Genomic DNA, 16,893 nt, shown 5'->3' on the forward strand with positions numbered 1-16,893 from the left:
GGAGGCCCACTTTAGGCCCAAAATTAAGACACGAATTTAACTTTCTTTAAAAAAAATCAAATTCAAGTGAATGGTGGCTATGTAAATGTTGGACACGCACTAGTAGAAAATCAAGCAATCTAGACGGATTAACCTAGACGGAATTTTGTTCCGTCTAGTTTGATCCAACCTAGGCGGAAAATTTTCCATCTACGTTAATCCGTCTAGGTTACGTCAACCTAGACGGAAAATTCCTTCTAGATTGGCAATCTAGATGGATGGTCATATTTTCACTTTAGTTTTGAGACTGAGGGCCACAATTTTCCCCCTAAATTTTTGCTTGACCGCTCTGTAAAAACCCTAAAAACCATTCAAATCTCCATTTCTTTATTCAGCCATCTCCCGATCTCCTCCTTTGCCTCTCATCCTCCTCTACTCGAACTTTCTGCACATCTCCTCGCCGACTTCGATGGTGTTGAGATCCCTCCGGATCAGCATCGGTTCCTTTTCGCGAGAAAGCAGCTCGAGGATGGCTGGACCCTGGCCGATTACAACATTCAGAAGGAGTCGGCGCTCCACCTTGTCCTCCGCCTCTGCGGTGGCACCAAGAAGAGGAAGAAGAAGACCTACCAAGCGCAAAAAGATCAAGCACAAGAAAAAGAAGGTATTGCTCCATTCTCTTAAGAATTCACTGCTATAGAGTTGATGAGATCTTATTTTTAAAGTGTGCTATTTATGACAACTTAATTAATCAATTGATTTGGGTTCATAAATTAAAATATGAATATTTGAGTGTAGTATTCTTGCACTCATACCTTAAAAAGTTTTAAAGCTCAGAGCTGATTAAATTGTTTTTTTCATAGCGCGCTAAAACAAGGTAATAGATTTGGGTATGAATAAAATATGAAGATGTGCGTGTCAAATTACAATAAGAAAGTGAAGGAATTTCAGCATCAGCAGCAGAATCAGGAAAAACAGGCGGCGGTCGACCGGTCCGGTCGACCGCATTCGTGCACAAGGGTTCTTGTGCGTCTGGAAGGAGGTCGGTCGACCGGCCCGGTCGACCGCAGATGTTTCGGTCGACCGGTGCGGACGACCGACGGCTCTCTGGATTTTTGGGGCTTCTGCTGGATGGTGATCGGTCGACCGGGCCGGTCGACCGGAATTGATCGCGGTCGACCGGGCCGGTCGACCGACGAAGCGGATATCAGTTTTTCAGGTTTTCGACCCGGTTCGTTTTGTAAGTTCTATATATACCTAAACCTGTTTGTTTAGGATATAGGTTGGACGAATTTGAGCAGCCAAAGAGAGAGAATCATTGCATCCAATTGTGAGAGAGCTTTGAGAGATCTAGAGCTTTGTTTTAGGGTTTGGTCTGAGAGATTTGTAACCCTATTTGTATTCTCTTGATTTCTAGTAGAAAGAACTCCCCCCTCCTTGCCCCGTGGACGTAGGCAACTTGCCGAACCACGTAAATTGTGTGTTCTTGCTGTGATTGTGGTTTGCATATTGTTTGTGGTTTAGTTCTAGTTATTGTTCGTGTTGCCCTAGAAAGCTTCCGCCGCGCACAACAATTGGTATCAGAGCTAGATCGACAACATGGGAGATGCAAGCACGTCAGGTTCGTCTCTAACAAAGGCGATACAGAGTCTGAGCATCAATAACACGAAGATTGATGTTCCGAAGTTCGATGGCAAGATCAATTTTGGATTGTGGAGGTGTCAGGTGATGGATGCTTTGGATGCACAGAATTTGGAGGAGACTCTTGAGTTAAAAGAGAAACCCGCTGAGTTGGAGGATAAGGTTTGGAGAAAGATGAACAGTAGAGCTTGTGGTGTTATTAGGTCATGCTTGACGCCGGATCTTATTTATGATGTTATGAACGAGACGTCGGCGAAGAAGATGTGGGAAACACTCAATGAGAAATATCTTACGAAGAGCATTGAGAATCGGCTTCACTTGAAGAAGAGATTTTACCAGTTCAAGATGAAGAGAGGGGTTTCCATCAGGGAGCATGTCAACAATTTCACTAAGCTACTTTCAGATATGGCCAATGTTGATATTATAGTTGAGGATGAAGACAAGGCGATGCTACTTCTGTGTTCGTTGCCCGAAGATGATTATGGTACGTTCGTTCTCACTATGATCAATGGAAGAACTACAGTTAGCTACAAGGAGGTGACCTCAGCTTTGGTGAACTATGAGTTGAGGAAGAGTGATGGTGAACCCTCCGAGAAGGCATCGGGAGATGCGTTAGCAGTTCGAGGCCGAGATCCAAACCGTCGTCAGTTCAACCGCTCAAAGTCAAAGAATAGGAGTGCCTATAAGAGTGTTGGTAGAAATCAATGTCGGTATTGTAAAGAAGAAGGACATTGGAAGATTGACTGCCCAAAGTGGAAAGAAAAAGCCGGAAAGAATAAGGGGAAAGCTGCACAAGCTTCAGAAGTGAATGTTGCAAAAGCTATTGGTGAGCATTCAGATTCAGATTCTTCAGGCTATTCATGCCCTGCTTTACCGTCGGTTTGCTATGCGGATTCCACGGAGTGGATGATGGATTCGGGAGCTACATATCACATCTGCCCTAAGAGGGAGTGGTTTTCTAGCTTTGAGGAGCTGGAAAGAGGGGATGTCGTGCTTATGGGTAATGATCACGTATGCCCTATTGGTGGTATTGGTTCAGTCCGGATCAGGATGCATGATGGTGTAGTGAGGGAATTGAAGGAAGTGAGGTTCGTGCCGCAGTTGACGAAGAACATCATTTCTCTTGGGACTTTGGAGGCAGCAGGATATCGAGTGATCTTAGAGGATGCTACAGTGAAGGTCACGAAGGGTTCTATGGTGGTGATGCGAGGTGTCAGGGAAAACTACCTATACTACTTGAAGGGCAAGACAGTTACAGGGGGTCTGGCAGCTTCTATCACTACAGAGGAGGACACTACCACCTTATGGCACATGAGACTTGGACACACAGGAGATAAGTCCCTACAGTCATTGGCTAAACAGGGGCTATTGAAAGGTGCTAAGACCTGCAAGATGGAATTGTGTGAGCATTGTGTACTTGGGAAGAAGACTAGAGTGAAGTTCGGCACCGCTGTTCATAACACCCAAGGTACATTGGATTATATTCACACGGACGTTTGGGGTCCTTCCAAGAACACATCTCTTGGTGGGGCCAACTATTTTGTCACTTTCATTGATGATTATTCCAGGAGGAATTGGGTATACCCGATGAAGCATAAACATCAGGTCCTGGATATTTTTGTGGAGTGGAAAAAGAAAGTGGAGCTGCAGACAGGTAGAAAGGTGAAGACTCTACGTTCAGATAACGGTGGAGAGTACAAGAGTGATCCGTTTCTGCAGTTTTGCCGGGATCACGGCATTAGAAGACACTTCACAGTTCGAGAGACACCGCAACAGAACGGGGTGGCTGAGAGATTGAACCGTACCTTGCTGGAGAAGGTGCGGTGTATGATGACGCAGAGTGGATTGCCTAGATCTTTTTGGGCCGAGGCGTTGGTTTATGCGAGCCATCTTGTGAACAGGTTGCCGTGCACTGCGATAGACGGGAAGACTCCTTTGGAGCGTTGGTTTGGTTCGGAGGCTAGTGACTATGAGTCGCTTCGGATATTCGGGTGTCCAGCTTATTATCATGTCAGTGATGGTAAATTAAATCCGAGAGCGAGGAAAGCAGTCTTTGTGGGATTTAGAGATGGAGTCAAAGGCTTCAAGTTATGGGATCCACAGGACAAGAAGATAGTTATTAGCAGAGATGTCACATTTGACGAGGCGTACATGATGAGGCCTCGAACCCCTCAGCAGGTGGAGGGAGACCAGACAGGAGAGATATCGCAGCAGGTGGAGGATGATGTGACTCCACCCACTCCAGAGAACACTGTATCCATTGAGGCTCCTACAGAGGTGACACTGGGAGGAGATGAGATGACAGATGGGCAGATACAGGATACAGTAGATCATGGGACTCAGGAACAGGGTCATGTTCAGAGGACCATTGCAGCAGATAGACCGAGGAGAGAGATTCGTCGGCCAGCTAGGTATAATGATGTCATGGTCGCATATGCATTATCAGTGGAGGTCGTTGATGATATGGTTCCAGCCACATTCAGGGAGGCAGAGTCTAGCCCCGATTCGATCAGGTGGAGGGAAGCTATGGAGGAGGAGATGCGGTCTCTTCAGAAGAACGACACTTGGACACTTGCACATCTACCTAAGGGTAAGAAAGCTATTGGTTGCAAGTGGGTATATGCGAAGAAGGAGGGATCTTCTATTGGGGACATTCGGTTCAAAGCCAGATTAGTTGCCAAGGGATATGCACAGCTTGAGGGCATTGATTACAACGAGGTATTTTCACCCGTTGTGAAGCATTCGTCGATTCGGATTTTATTGGCGTTGGTGGCACAGTTGGATTTGGATTTGGTCCAGATGGATGTGAAGACAGCCTTTCTACACGGTGATTTAGATGAGGAGATCTACATGACACAACCACAGGGTTTCAAAGCTGCAGGAAAGGAAAATTTGGTTTGTAAGCTGAAGAAGTCTCTTTATGGTTTGAAGCAGTCACCAAGACAGTGGTATAAGAGATTCGACGGCTTTATGATTGGCCGAGGGTACACAAGGAGCCCATATGACCCATGTGTTTATATGCACAAGCTACAGGATGGTGAGCTCATATATTTGCTTTTATATGTTGATGATATGCTTATTGCTTCCAGGAATTCTTCGGCTATTCGAAAGCTGAAAGAGGAGTTATCATCCGAGTTTGAGATGAAGGATCTTGGAGAGGCAAAGAAGATATTGGGTATGGAGATCGAGCGAGACAGGGTGAAGGGGAAATTGAAGCTTACACAGAAGAGCTACTTGCAGAAGATGTTGAAGAAATTCAGCTTTGATGGCAATGCAAAAGCAGTTAGCACACCATTGGCTCCCCACTTCAAGCTTTCAGCGTTGATGTCACCTGTTTCAGTTGAGGACAGAGATTATATGTCGAAGGTCCCATATGCTAGTGCAGTAGGTAGCTTGATGTATGCGATGGTGTGTACGAGGCCAGATTTGTCACAGGCCGTGAGCATGGTATCGAGATACATGCATGACCCCGGGAAGGGTCACTGGGAGGCCGTGAAGTGGATTCTACGGTATGTTCGAGGCACCGTGGATGTTGGTTTAGTGTTTCAGAAGGATGAGAAGGACGGGCAGGCTTGTATTGGTTATGTGGATTCAGATTATGCTGGAGATCTTGACAAACGCCGGTCTACGTCAGGTTATGCTTTTACATTGGCAGGTGCACCTGTATGTTGGCGTTGCACGCTTCAGTCCACAGTGGCTCTCTCTACTACAGAGGCAGAGTATATGGCAGTTACTGAAGCTATTAAGGAGGCTTTATGGTTGCGTGGATTATTGGAGGACTTGGGGATTGCACAGGAGACTATTCGGATATATTGTGATAGTATGTCGGCTATCTATTTGGCGAAGAACCAGGTTTATCATGCGCGCACGAAGCACATCGACGTCAGATTCCACTTTGTACGGGACGTCTTGGATGATGGAGATGTCATATTGGAGAAGGTCCACACAAATGACAACCCTGCAGATATGTTGACCAAAGTTGTTTCAGGAGTGAAATTTGGTCATTGTTTGAAGCTTTTGAACATCCTTCAGTGCTGAGGCCTTTGGAGGCCATTAATATGAACTACGTTCGGCTTGATTCCTTGGGCAAGAGGATACGTAGGCAGTCTTTAGATGCAGCCGGTTTGATCAGTTGATCAAGATGGGGGGAGATCGTGTTTCAGCTCGAGTATTGTTCCTGGACCTGTTGAGGAACTATTGGATGGTTTGGTGTCGGCTCAGTTTTGGTGGAAACATTCGCCGAGGTGGAGAATTGAAGGAATTTCAGCATCAGCAGCAGAATCAGGAAAAACAGGCGGCGGTCGACCGGTCCGGTCGACCGCATTCGTGCACAAGGCTTCCTGTGCGTCTGGAAGGAGGTCGGTCGACCGGCCCGGTCGACCGCAGATGTTTCGGTCGACCGGTGCGGACGACCGACGGCTCTCTGGATTTTTGGGGCTTCTGCTGGATGGTGATCGGTCGACCGGGCCGGTCGACCGGAATTGATCGCGGTCGACCGGTCCGGTCGACCGACGCTGTTGGATATCAGTTTTTCAGGTTTTCGACCCGGTTCGTTTTGTAAGTTCTATATATACCTAAACCTGTTTGTTTAGGGTAGAGGTTGGACGAATTTAAGCAGCCAAAGAGAGAGAGAATCATTGCATCCAATTGGGAGAGAGCTTTGAGAGATCTAGAGCTTTGTTTTAGGGTTTGGTCTGAGAGATTTGTAACCCTATTTGTATTCTCTTGATTTCTAGTGGAAGAACTCCCCCCTCCTTGCCCCGTGGACGTAGGCAACTTGCCGAACCACGTAAATTGTGTGTTCTTGCTGTGATTGTGGTTTGCATATTGTTTGTGGTTTAGTTCTAGTTATTGTTCGTGTTGCCCTAGAAAGCTTCCGCCGCGCACAACAGAAAGATTTTAGGGTGAAAAATGTCCAAACCCAAAATTTTATTACTTCTGTACAGTGACTTATGCAACTCTGCAGAGCAACCCCATAACCCATAAAAAGTGTTGATGAACTTTTCTGGGATATAAAATAGATGATGCTTGTAGATTTCTCGGGATTTCATGACTCAATGGAAGGTGTTAGATGAATTTGCAACCGGTGAAGCTCACTGTTCTGCAGTTTTATAGGGTTGATGATGGTGGGAAAGTTAAAAGGTTGAGGAAGGAGTGCCGAAATGGGGAGTGTTGTGCCGGGACTTTCATGGCGAACCATAAGGATCGGCATTACTGTGGTAAGTACGGGCTTACCTACGTTTACCAGAAGCAAGCTGAGTAGAGGGATGGTTTATATTGATTAGGATGTTGGATTTTGGTAATCAGCTATTGTTGGATAGCAGGTTCCTAATATGTTCTCTAATTTGTTTTGGTAACAGGTTATTGGGATTCCTAATCTGTTTTGATAACATGATTCTAAATCTGTTTTGGTAACATGTTATTAGGATTCCTAATCTGTTTTTTTTTTTTTTTTTTTTTTTTGAATTCCTAGTATGTTTATGATTTTAGGATTTCTATATATATGGAACAATTGGATAAGAAAATTGAGAAGAAAATTAGGGATATTTGGAGCACAGAAAAAAGTTATTTTCTAAGCTATTGGTTAGGGTTTTGTTTGGAGAGAATTAGAGATTTGTTGATGAGATTAATTGGTGGGTTTGAGTGATTTGTAATCTTAGTTTGTACTCTTCTTCTCTATTAGTGAAAAACTATATCCCCTTCTTGCTCTGTGGGCGTAGACAACTTATCGCACCACGTTAAAATTGGTTGTTTGTATTTGTGACATTGATTTGGTTCGTTTGGTCTTCTCTCGACGTTTGTTTGATTTAATTTCTCGTAGAACGTTGGTTTGGTTGTTTGGCTTCCGCAGCGCTCAACAAGTGGTATCAGAGCTCGGGCTACGCTTAGGCTATTTGGAGGAGTAGGTCATTTTGGAGGATTGCCTAGGACTCCATTAATTTGGTGATAAAGGTGAGATCTTTTTGGTAAAGACTCTATCTTTTTTAGTTTTGGATCTATTCTTTATTTGTTCCGTATTTATTTTGGTGCTTTGAGAAAAATGGTCGGGAAAGAAGGAGTTGTAGAGAGTACTTCCGACGTGAAGATCGTCTAAAGTTTGAATATCCACTCTATGAAGATAGATGTGGAGAAGTTTAATATCACAAACAATTATAGTCTTTGGAGATGTGAAGTCTTGGATACGCTCAATGCACAAAATTTGGAAGATACTTTGGAGTTGGACGGGAAACCGGACGACGTTGAGGAGAATGTTTGGAAAAAGATGAATAGAACGGCGTGTGGTGTGATTAGATCTTGTATTTGACAAAGAGTGTAGAGAACCGTTTACATTTGAAGAGAAGGATTTATCGCTTCCAATTGAAGAATGTGACCTTCATTGGTGATCCAATGAACCACTATACGAAGCTTCTTACGGATTTAGCAAATATAGATGTGATGATTGAAGATGAGGACAATGCGTTGTTGTTGTTGAGTTCCTTGCCTGACGAGAAATATGAGACCTTCGTTCTTACTCTTATTAATGAGAAGACATCTCTTTCTTATAGTAAGGTCACCGCTGTACTTGTAAATTATCAGCTTCGAAAGAAGGATAAGGGGACTTCAATTGAGCCGGTAGCGGGGGCATTGGTCGCAAGAGCAAAGAATCCAAACTGTGGTAGGAGGTCGCAATCTAGAGGGGCACATCCTGAAGTTCGTAGGAATTAGTGTGCATTTTGTAAAGAGGATGGACATTGGAAAGCCGAATACCCAAAGTTGGTTGATCGAGCCGGGAAGAATAAGGGGAAAGCTATTCAAGCTTCAGAGGTGAATGTTATCAAGGCTAGTGATAATAATTCAGATTCGGATTCTCCGGGCTACTCATTATCTGCACTACAATCAGTTTGTGTTACCGACTCTACAGAGTGGATGTTGGATTCGGGTGCTTCTAACCATATTTATCCTAGGAGGGATTGGTTCTCTAGCTTTTAGGAGTTGGAAAGAGGGGATGTTATGCTCATGGGTAATGATCATAAATGTCCTATTAGTGGTATCAATACCGTTTAGATTAGGATGAGTGACAGAGTGATTCAGGAGTTGGTTGGAGTGAGGTTCGTTCCTGAGTTGAAGAAGAACATCATTTCACTTGGAGTTTTGGAGGCAACAGACTATATGGTGACCTTGGTCGATTCACGTTTGAAGGTAACATTGGGGTCCATGATTGTGATGAAGGGCGTCAGGAGGAATAATTTGTATTATTTATTGGGAGCACAGTGTTTGATAGAGAGCTAACGACTTCTTTGAATTTGGCTAGACTGTGGCATTTGTTGAGTCTGGGTTATTTGATTGGTTATGCCATGTATTGTTTGTTGAGGAGTGTTTTGACCAGCAGATTGAAGTCCTTTGAGCACATTGGTATGAGCAAGAAGACCGAGGTGGATTTGGCACTTCTATCCATCAATCGAGGGGTTTTTTAGGTGGTGTTCAGTTAGGCATTTGGGGACCTTCCAATGAGGTATCATTGGGAGGTAATCGGTATTTGATTTCTACAGTTGGGGATTATTCTAGGCATTGGTGGGTTGCAACCAGGTCCCGTTAGTGTGAATTTCTATAAGTCAATAACAATTAGAAAAAGTGTATTGGCAGAAAGGCAACCCATCGTTCTAGCTTTGGTAGGGGTTCTTTCATGTATTTATGCCGAGCTCATGGCAGTTTAAGATACTTTATTGATGTGGAGACATTGGGATGACGAGATGAGATGATAGTTTTGGTGGTCGTTCCTTACTGGAGGAGGATCGATTTTGGTTGTCGAGCATTGGATTTGGTTTTGGAACTTCGACATATTTGGGTCATCTTGGTCATAGGTTGTCGACTGCTATGTGTGGAGATTTTGGATCTGGTAGAGCTGCTTCAGATTTTAGGTTACGTCGGATATTTGGTTACCCAACATTTGGTCACATCAAGGATGTGAGATTTGATCCGATTGCACGTTTGGGATTCAGTGGTTCGTTTGATTATCAGTTAGGAGCTTCTGAATTTGTTCTAAGAAGGTATGTCACATTTGACTTTCGGCAGGTGAAGAGTGTTGATCAGATCATTAGGATATCACAGTGCGTGGAGGATGATGCTACTTCACATTGGGTGGAAATTACTCCACATACCCCAGATCATACTACATCGTTTAGGATTCTAACTGAGGTGACACAGTTTGGAGATCAGTTGGATTTGGATGCAGATGATGAGTTAGTTTTGGATTCGAGTGTAGCTGGTGGACATATTTTGGATACGTTCATTGGTTCACCTCAGGTGGAGGTGTTTGATTTGTTTCGGTTTGGGGCCATTAGGAGCGCTATCAGTTACAGATCCGTTGGTGATATTGGTGAAGAGTTGGAAACTTTTCTATTTGAGTGAGGTCCTCTGGAGGCCGTTTTGGTGAACTACGTGAAAGCTTGATTCCTTGGACAAGAGGATACGTAGGCAGTCATTTATGATGCAGCTGGTTTGGTGAGTTGATACCGACATTTGAAGTTTATTCACATTCACGTTTGGGTTCTCAACTTGTTGTGGATTGAGTCCGTTGTCGTGGATTTGTTCCACTTCGTACTAGACGTAACAAGTAAGACATTTGGTTGGTATTGGTGTCGGCTTAGTTTTGGGAAAACTTCACCGAGGTGGAGAATTTTTGGATAGCAGGTTCCTAATATATTTTATAATTTTTTTGGTAACAGGTTATTGAGATTCCTAATCTGTTTTGGTAACATGATTCCAAATCTGTTTTGGTAACATGTTATTAGGATTACTAATCTGTTTTATTTTTTGTTTTAGAATTCCTAGTATATTTATGATTTTAGGATTTCTATATATATGAAACAATTGGATGAGAGAATTGAGAAAAAAATTAGGGATATTTGGAGCACAGAAAAGAGGTATTTTCTGAGCTATTGGTTAGGGTTTTGTTTAGAGAGAATTAGGAGCACAGAAAAGAGGTATTTTCTGAGCTATTGGTTAGGGTTTTGTTTAGAGAGAATTAGAGATTTGTTTGTGAGATTAATTTGTGGGTTTGAGTGATTTGTAATCCCAGTTTGTACTCTTCTTCTATATTAGTGAAAAACTCTATCCCCTTCTTACCCCGTGGACGTAGGCAACTTGTTGAACCACATTAAAATTGGTTGTTTGTGTTTGTGGCATTGATTTGGTTCGTTTGGCCTTCTCTCGACTTTCGTTTGATTTGATTTCTCGTAGCATGTTGGTTTGATTGTTTGGCTTCCGCAGCGCTCAACAACTATTTCCATACTTTAGAACCTTGTTTTGGTCCATTGATGGATAATTATGAAGAAGGGTTCAATCCTTTTTTTGAATGGAGAACAATATGTTTATGATTATGTGTTATTCAGTTATCTCTATATATATTTTTGATTTTTTATCATGTTGATTATTAATTGTGGTGGTGGTTATTTGCAATTTTTTTTAATTTATGATTGATGCTATCTGATGGGCATTTTTGCTTTATCTGGGTTAATTTGGTTAAGCTTCCTTGCTAATTTCACGAACCATCATTATGTGCAACTTATGATTTCTAATACTGAATTTCTTTGTGGGGGTATAATTACTTTAAAGTTTTATATGAACATTTTAACGCTATTTGGATACACTGTGCACATTTATGTACGTCAATGTATTGTGTGCATGTGTTATGTGCACAAAATAGTTAATGCCGCCACTTTCAGAATATGCAGAAGATCTTTAGTTTTCTTCTTACTGGTTAGTAATATTTATCAGAGGGCGCGTCTTTTCTATTGAATTCTTGCATTTCATCCCGAGTTTATTTTTGGGTAAATTCTTTCTTATTGTTGGTGGCATGTTTTGTATTATATTTTCTCCGTTTAATTATACCTTTCCTGCATGCTTTATGCACATCATTGTATGGTTTTCTATACAATGATGAGTACTTACATACTGATAAGTATGTTTTCTATATATTTATCCATTACAGGTGTATGGTACTTGTTTAATAAGTTCCTCATTTTTTTTTCCTCTCAAGAAAACTTTTGGAAAAAATCAACCATCTAGTATATCGTCACTTCACTTACGTCCAGCAAAGTTCAAAGGCAAAGGTAGTGCATATGGAGGGATCCCTTCCTCGACCGCAAAAATGAGCCGCAGCTGTTGGATAGGATTCACGTACGTGAAGGGATTTTCACGTGAAAGAGACAAGAGCTTGGGTTCAAAGCAAAGGCCAGTGGATATTTGAGATTTCCACGTGAAGAGATAAGAGCACAAGTGAAAACGCGTGAAAGGCTCACAGGCTCACAAAAGTGGGGACTTTGTTTAGTTCAGCGGACAAAGAGGCCCACCCGAGATTGAGGCTTATAAATACATTGGTTTCTAGGGTTTTTCCAGTGTGCAAAGAAGGGTGTTTTGGTGCAGTCGGCTTTTTCTCTTTAGGACAAAATTTTAAAAGCACTCACTTTTACAATTTAAATAGCAAAAACAACCATCTATAAAAAAAATGAGCAAAACCGACCCTTTTCATATGAAAGGGTTGGTTTTGCTGCGGTGGGTGGTTTAGCAAAGTGCACGGGACTACTAGTCCCGTGCATTTCATTTTGTTGCCTAAATCCTATCATGCCTTCTCTCTGAGACCACCAACGCCCTCCTCAGATCCAACTCCTCAGATCCAAGCCCCTCCTCCAAAGCGACATGGACATCGCCTCCAACTCCATCTCCCTCCACATCCGCGACCTCGATCCTCCTCGGCTCCGGCCTCCTCCGCCGACGAATCCAAGTCCACCCTTTGACCAGCACACTAACATGCCTCGTCCCAATCCCATCACACTCTCCTCCGACATCAAAATCCTGCACCGCCGACGAATTCGCCGTCCAATTCTTGTACTTGTCTCTGAATCTAGGGCATCCGATCTTGGTCCCAAGGTTTGTAGGCTGCCATGAGATCAATGAGGGGGAAGTTAGGGTTAGGGTTAGGGTTAGGGTTCGGGGTTGGGAAAGGAGAGGAGGGCGTTGGGAGCTCGAGGAAGCGGGAGAGGAGGAGGAGGGCGGCGGCGAAAGCGAGCATGTGAGCGAGGTAGTGGGAGGGTTTCGATGTGATCTTGATGAACAGAGAGAGATTTTTGGTTGTCGGGTGATTTTGATCGTGTTAGAACTTTTGGATTTCTCACATTTTGGTTTTTTCTTCGTTGCGATTGGTGAAGGGAATTTGGGTGTGAAAAGGATGAGGGAACGACGACGGATCAACGAAGAAGGAGAAGGGGGTTATCAGTTTGGTGTGAGCGGCCAATGTGCGGGCTTAGAAATGCACGGGACTGCTAGTCCCGTGCATTTCACAACAACCGCTTCACAGCAAAACCGACCCTTTTCATCTGAAAAGGGTCAGTTTTGCTCTTTTTTTTTATAGCGGGTCGTTTTTGCTATTTAAATTGTAAAAGTGGGTGCTTTTAAAATTTTGTCCTTCTCTTTACTTTGGCGGCGTGCAGGTGCAGGCAGAGAGCAAAAGAATTTCGGTGGCTGAGCAAAGGTTGGGTGATTCTTTGGGCTGCGTGCAAGGGTTTGTAGTGTTCAGCTGCAGAAAGAAAGAGCTTTTGTTTTGCTGTTTTGAGAGAGATATTTGTGTGAGGGATTTGAGAGTTTGTTTGAGAGTTTAGATTGAGTGATTGTAAACCCTAGTAGTTGTATCTCTCCCTCTAATAGTAGATCTCCCCCTCCTTGCCCCGTGGACGTAGGCAATTTGCCGAACCACGTAAAATTGGTTGTTTGAGTTTGTGGCCATTGTAATAGTTTTAGGATCCCTCGACAGATCAGTCCTAGAACTGATGAGAGGAAGAGCCAATATCTCACTTTGTTGAGATATCCGCTTCAGATTCTTGTTTCCTTGGTGAGACAGGAATTCTTATTGATCTTTCTCTCTTATTGTGCACCAGAAACTCTGCCGAAATTTCCGCTGAGCACAACAACAGCTTCCCCTAATTTAAAATTCAGTTAAGAGACTCAAGGGTAAGCATCGCGTTTTGATTTTTGGATCTTTTATCTTTTATGTTTAAATATTTTGTGTTGAGTTAATTGGGATGAAAATTATTAATTGTGGGCTTTGAACAAATCACAAGAGGAGGATTCTTGCATTTCTCTAATACTTGTAAATATTAGGAGTTAAACATATCTAGTAATGACAAATTATTTAGCTACAAATAAAACCTAACAAAATTTGTCATTTTAATTTCAAGGCTAGGTACCATTTGATGACAACAGATAGAGGTGAAGGAATTATGAAGATCATGTAGGTGTCAGATACAAGTTATGTTTTTTTCTTTATTTAATATATGTATTAATAGTTTACATATGTAATACAGCAAACTATAAATTATGCAAAGTTCATCAAGTTCTAGTTATTACTTTGTTTTTAAAATATATTAATTGTTTACTTATTTACTTTATAGGGGGAGAACCAGTATAGATTGAGCGGACAAGCAATAGAATTCAAGCAGTCGAACATCAATGTTTGGGAAGCCTTTGAGAAAGGGCAAGATATTATAAGCAGGGGAGTAGAGGATAGAAAATTGTAAAAAAATTATAAATGTATATCCTTTCCAATTGTAAATAAATATATAAATAGAAAATTAGTTATTATCTATGTAAATAATTTATGTATCGCTCTAGTATTTTGGCGAATGTATTATTTTAATATAATTGGATTTGATATTGGAATATAATTAGATTGTGTTAGATATGAATATGATTTAGTATTGTGCAATATTGTGCATATGTACATGCTAGGCAAAGTAGATTCTGCAAAAAAAAAAAATCTTATTATAGCATCCTAGACGGAAATTCCATCTAGAAAGCATTCAGATGAAATTTTGAATTCCGTCTTGGTTGTCTTCTGTCTAGTTAGATCAACCCAGACGGAATTCCGTCTAGGTTGAGACAACATACACGAAAATATCCTAGACGGACTTTCCTAGATGGATATTGATCTACTTAGATGGAATTCTGAACAACTTAGACGGTTTTTTCGTCAAGGTTAACTGTTTTTCTACTAGTGACAGATTTCATCCTATTTAGATACTATTTACTATTATTTATGTAAATCGTAGTATTCACTTTGTTTCTCCTTCACACTAACATGCCTCGTCCCAATCCCATCACACTCTCCTCCGACATCAAAATCCTGCACCGCCGACGAATTCGCCGTCCAATTCTTGTACTTGTCTCTGAATCTAGGGCATCCGATCTTGGTCCCAAGGTTTGTAGGCTGCCATGAGATCAATGAGGGGGAAGTTAGGGTTAGGGTTAGGGTTAGGGTTCGGGGTTGGGAAAGGAGAGGAGGGCGTTGGGAGCTCGAGGAAGCGGGAGAGGAGGAGGAGGGCGGCGGCGAAAGCGAGCATGTGAGCGAGGTAGTGGGAGGGTTTCGATGTGATCTTGATGAACAGAGAGAGATTTTTGGTTGTCGGGTGATTTTGATCGTGTTAGAACTTTTGGATTTCTCACATTTTGGTTTTTTCTTCGTTGCGATTGGTGAAGGGAATTTGGGTGTGAAAAGGATGAGGGAACGACGACGGATCAACGAAGAAGGAGAAGGGGGTTATCAGTTTGGTGTGAGCGGCCAATGTGCGGGCTTAGAAATGCACGGGACTGCTAGTCCCGTGCATTTCACAACAACCGCTTCACAGCAAAACCGACCCTTTTCATCTGAAAAGGGTCAGTTTTGCTCTTTTTTTTTATAGCGGGTCGTTTTTGCTATTTAAATTGTAAAAGTGGGTGCTTTTAAAATTTTGTCCTTCTCTTTACTTTGGCGGCGTGCAGGTGCAGGCAGAGAGCAAAAGAATTTCGGTGGCTGAGCAAAGGTTGGGTGATTCTTTGGGCTGCGTGCAAGGGTTTGTAGTGTTCAGCTGCAGAAAGAAAGAGCTTTTGTTTTGCTGTTTTGAGAGAGATATTTGTGTGAGGGATTTGAGAGTTTGTTTGAGAGTTTAGATTGAGTGATTGTAAACCCTAGTAGTTGTATCTCTCCCTCTAATAGTAGATCTCCCCCTCCTTGCCCCGTGGACGTAGGCAATTTGCCGAACCACGTAAAATTGGTTGTTTGAGTTTGTGGCCATTGTAATAGTTTTAGGATCCCTCGACAGATCAGTCCTAGAACTGATGAGAGGAAGAGCCAATATCTCACTTTGTTGAGATATCCGCTTCAGATTCTTGTTTCCTTGGTGAGACAGGAATTCTTATTGATCTTTCTCTCTTATTGTGCACCAGAAACTCTGCCGAAATTTCCGCTGAGCACAACAACAGCTTCCCCTAATTTAAAATTCAGTTAAGAGACTCAAGGGTAAGCATCGCGTTTTGATTTTTGGATCTTTTATCTTTTATGTTTAAATATTTTGTGTTGAGTTAATTGGGATGAAAATTATTAATTGTGGGCTTTGAACAAATCACAAGAGGAGGATTCTTGCATTTCTCTAATACTTGTAAATATTAGGAGTTAAACATATCTAGTAATGACAAATTATTTAGCTACAAATAAAACCTAACAAAATTTGTCATTTTAATTTCAAGGCTAGGTACCATTTGATGACAACAGATAGAGGTGAAGGAATTATGAAGATCATGTAGGTGTCAGATACAAGTTATGTTTTTTTCTTTATTTAATATATGTATTAATAGTTTACATATGTAATACAGCAAACTATAAATTATGCAAAGTTCATCAAGTTCTAGTTATTACTTTGTTTTTAAAATATATTAATTGTTTACTTATTTACTTTATAGGGGGAGAACCAGTATAGATTGAGCGGACAAGCAATAGAATTCAAGCAGTCGAACATCAATGTTTGGGAAGCCTTTGAGAAAGGGCAAGATATTATAAGCAGGGGAGTAGAGGATAGAAAATTGTAAAAAAATTATAAATGTATATCCTTTCCAATTGTAAATAAATATATAAATAGAAAATTAGTTATTATCTATGTAAATAATTTATGTATCGCTCTAGTATTTTGGCGAATGTATTATTTTAATATAATTGGATTTGATATTGGAATATAATTAGATTGTGTTAGATATGAATATGATTTAGTATTGTGCAATATTGTGCATATGTACATGCTAGGCAAAGTAGATTCTGCAAAAAAAAAAAATCTTATTATAGCATCCTAGACGGAAATTCCATCTAGAAAGCATTCAGATGAAATTTTGAATTCCGTCTTGGTTGTCTTCTGTCTAGTTAGATCAACCCAGACGGAATTCCGTCTAGGTTGAGACAACATACACGAAAATATCCTAGACGGACTTTCCTAG

The 16,893-nt window shown here is 41.7% G+C and overlaps 1 pseudogene; it reads left to right on the forward strand.

Annotated features, from left to right (window-relative positions):
- On the forward strand, positions 254–6,883 carry LOC109834693 (annotated as a pseudogene).

This window comes from Asparagus officinalis, chromosome 3 (assembly GCF_001876935.1).
Source record: "Asparagus officinalis chromosome 3, Aspof.V1, whole genome shotgun sequence".
NCBI lineage: Eukaryota > Viridiplantae > Streptophyta > Magnoliopsida > Asparagales > Asparagaceae > Asparagus > Asparagus officinalis.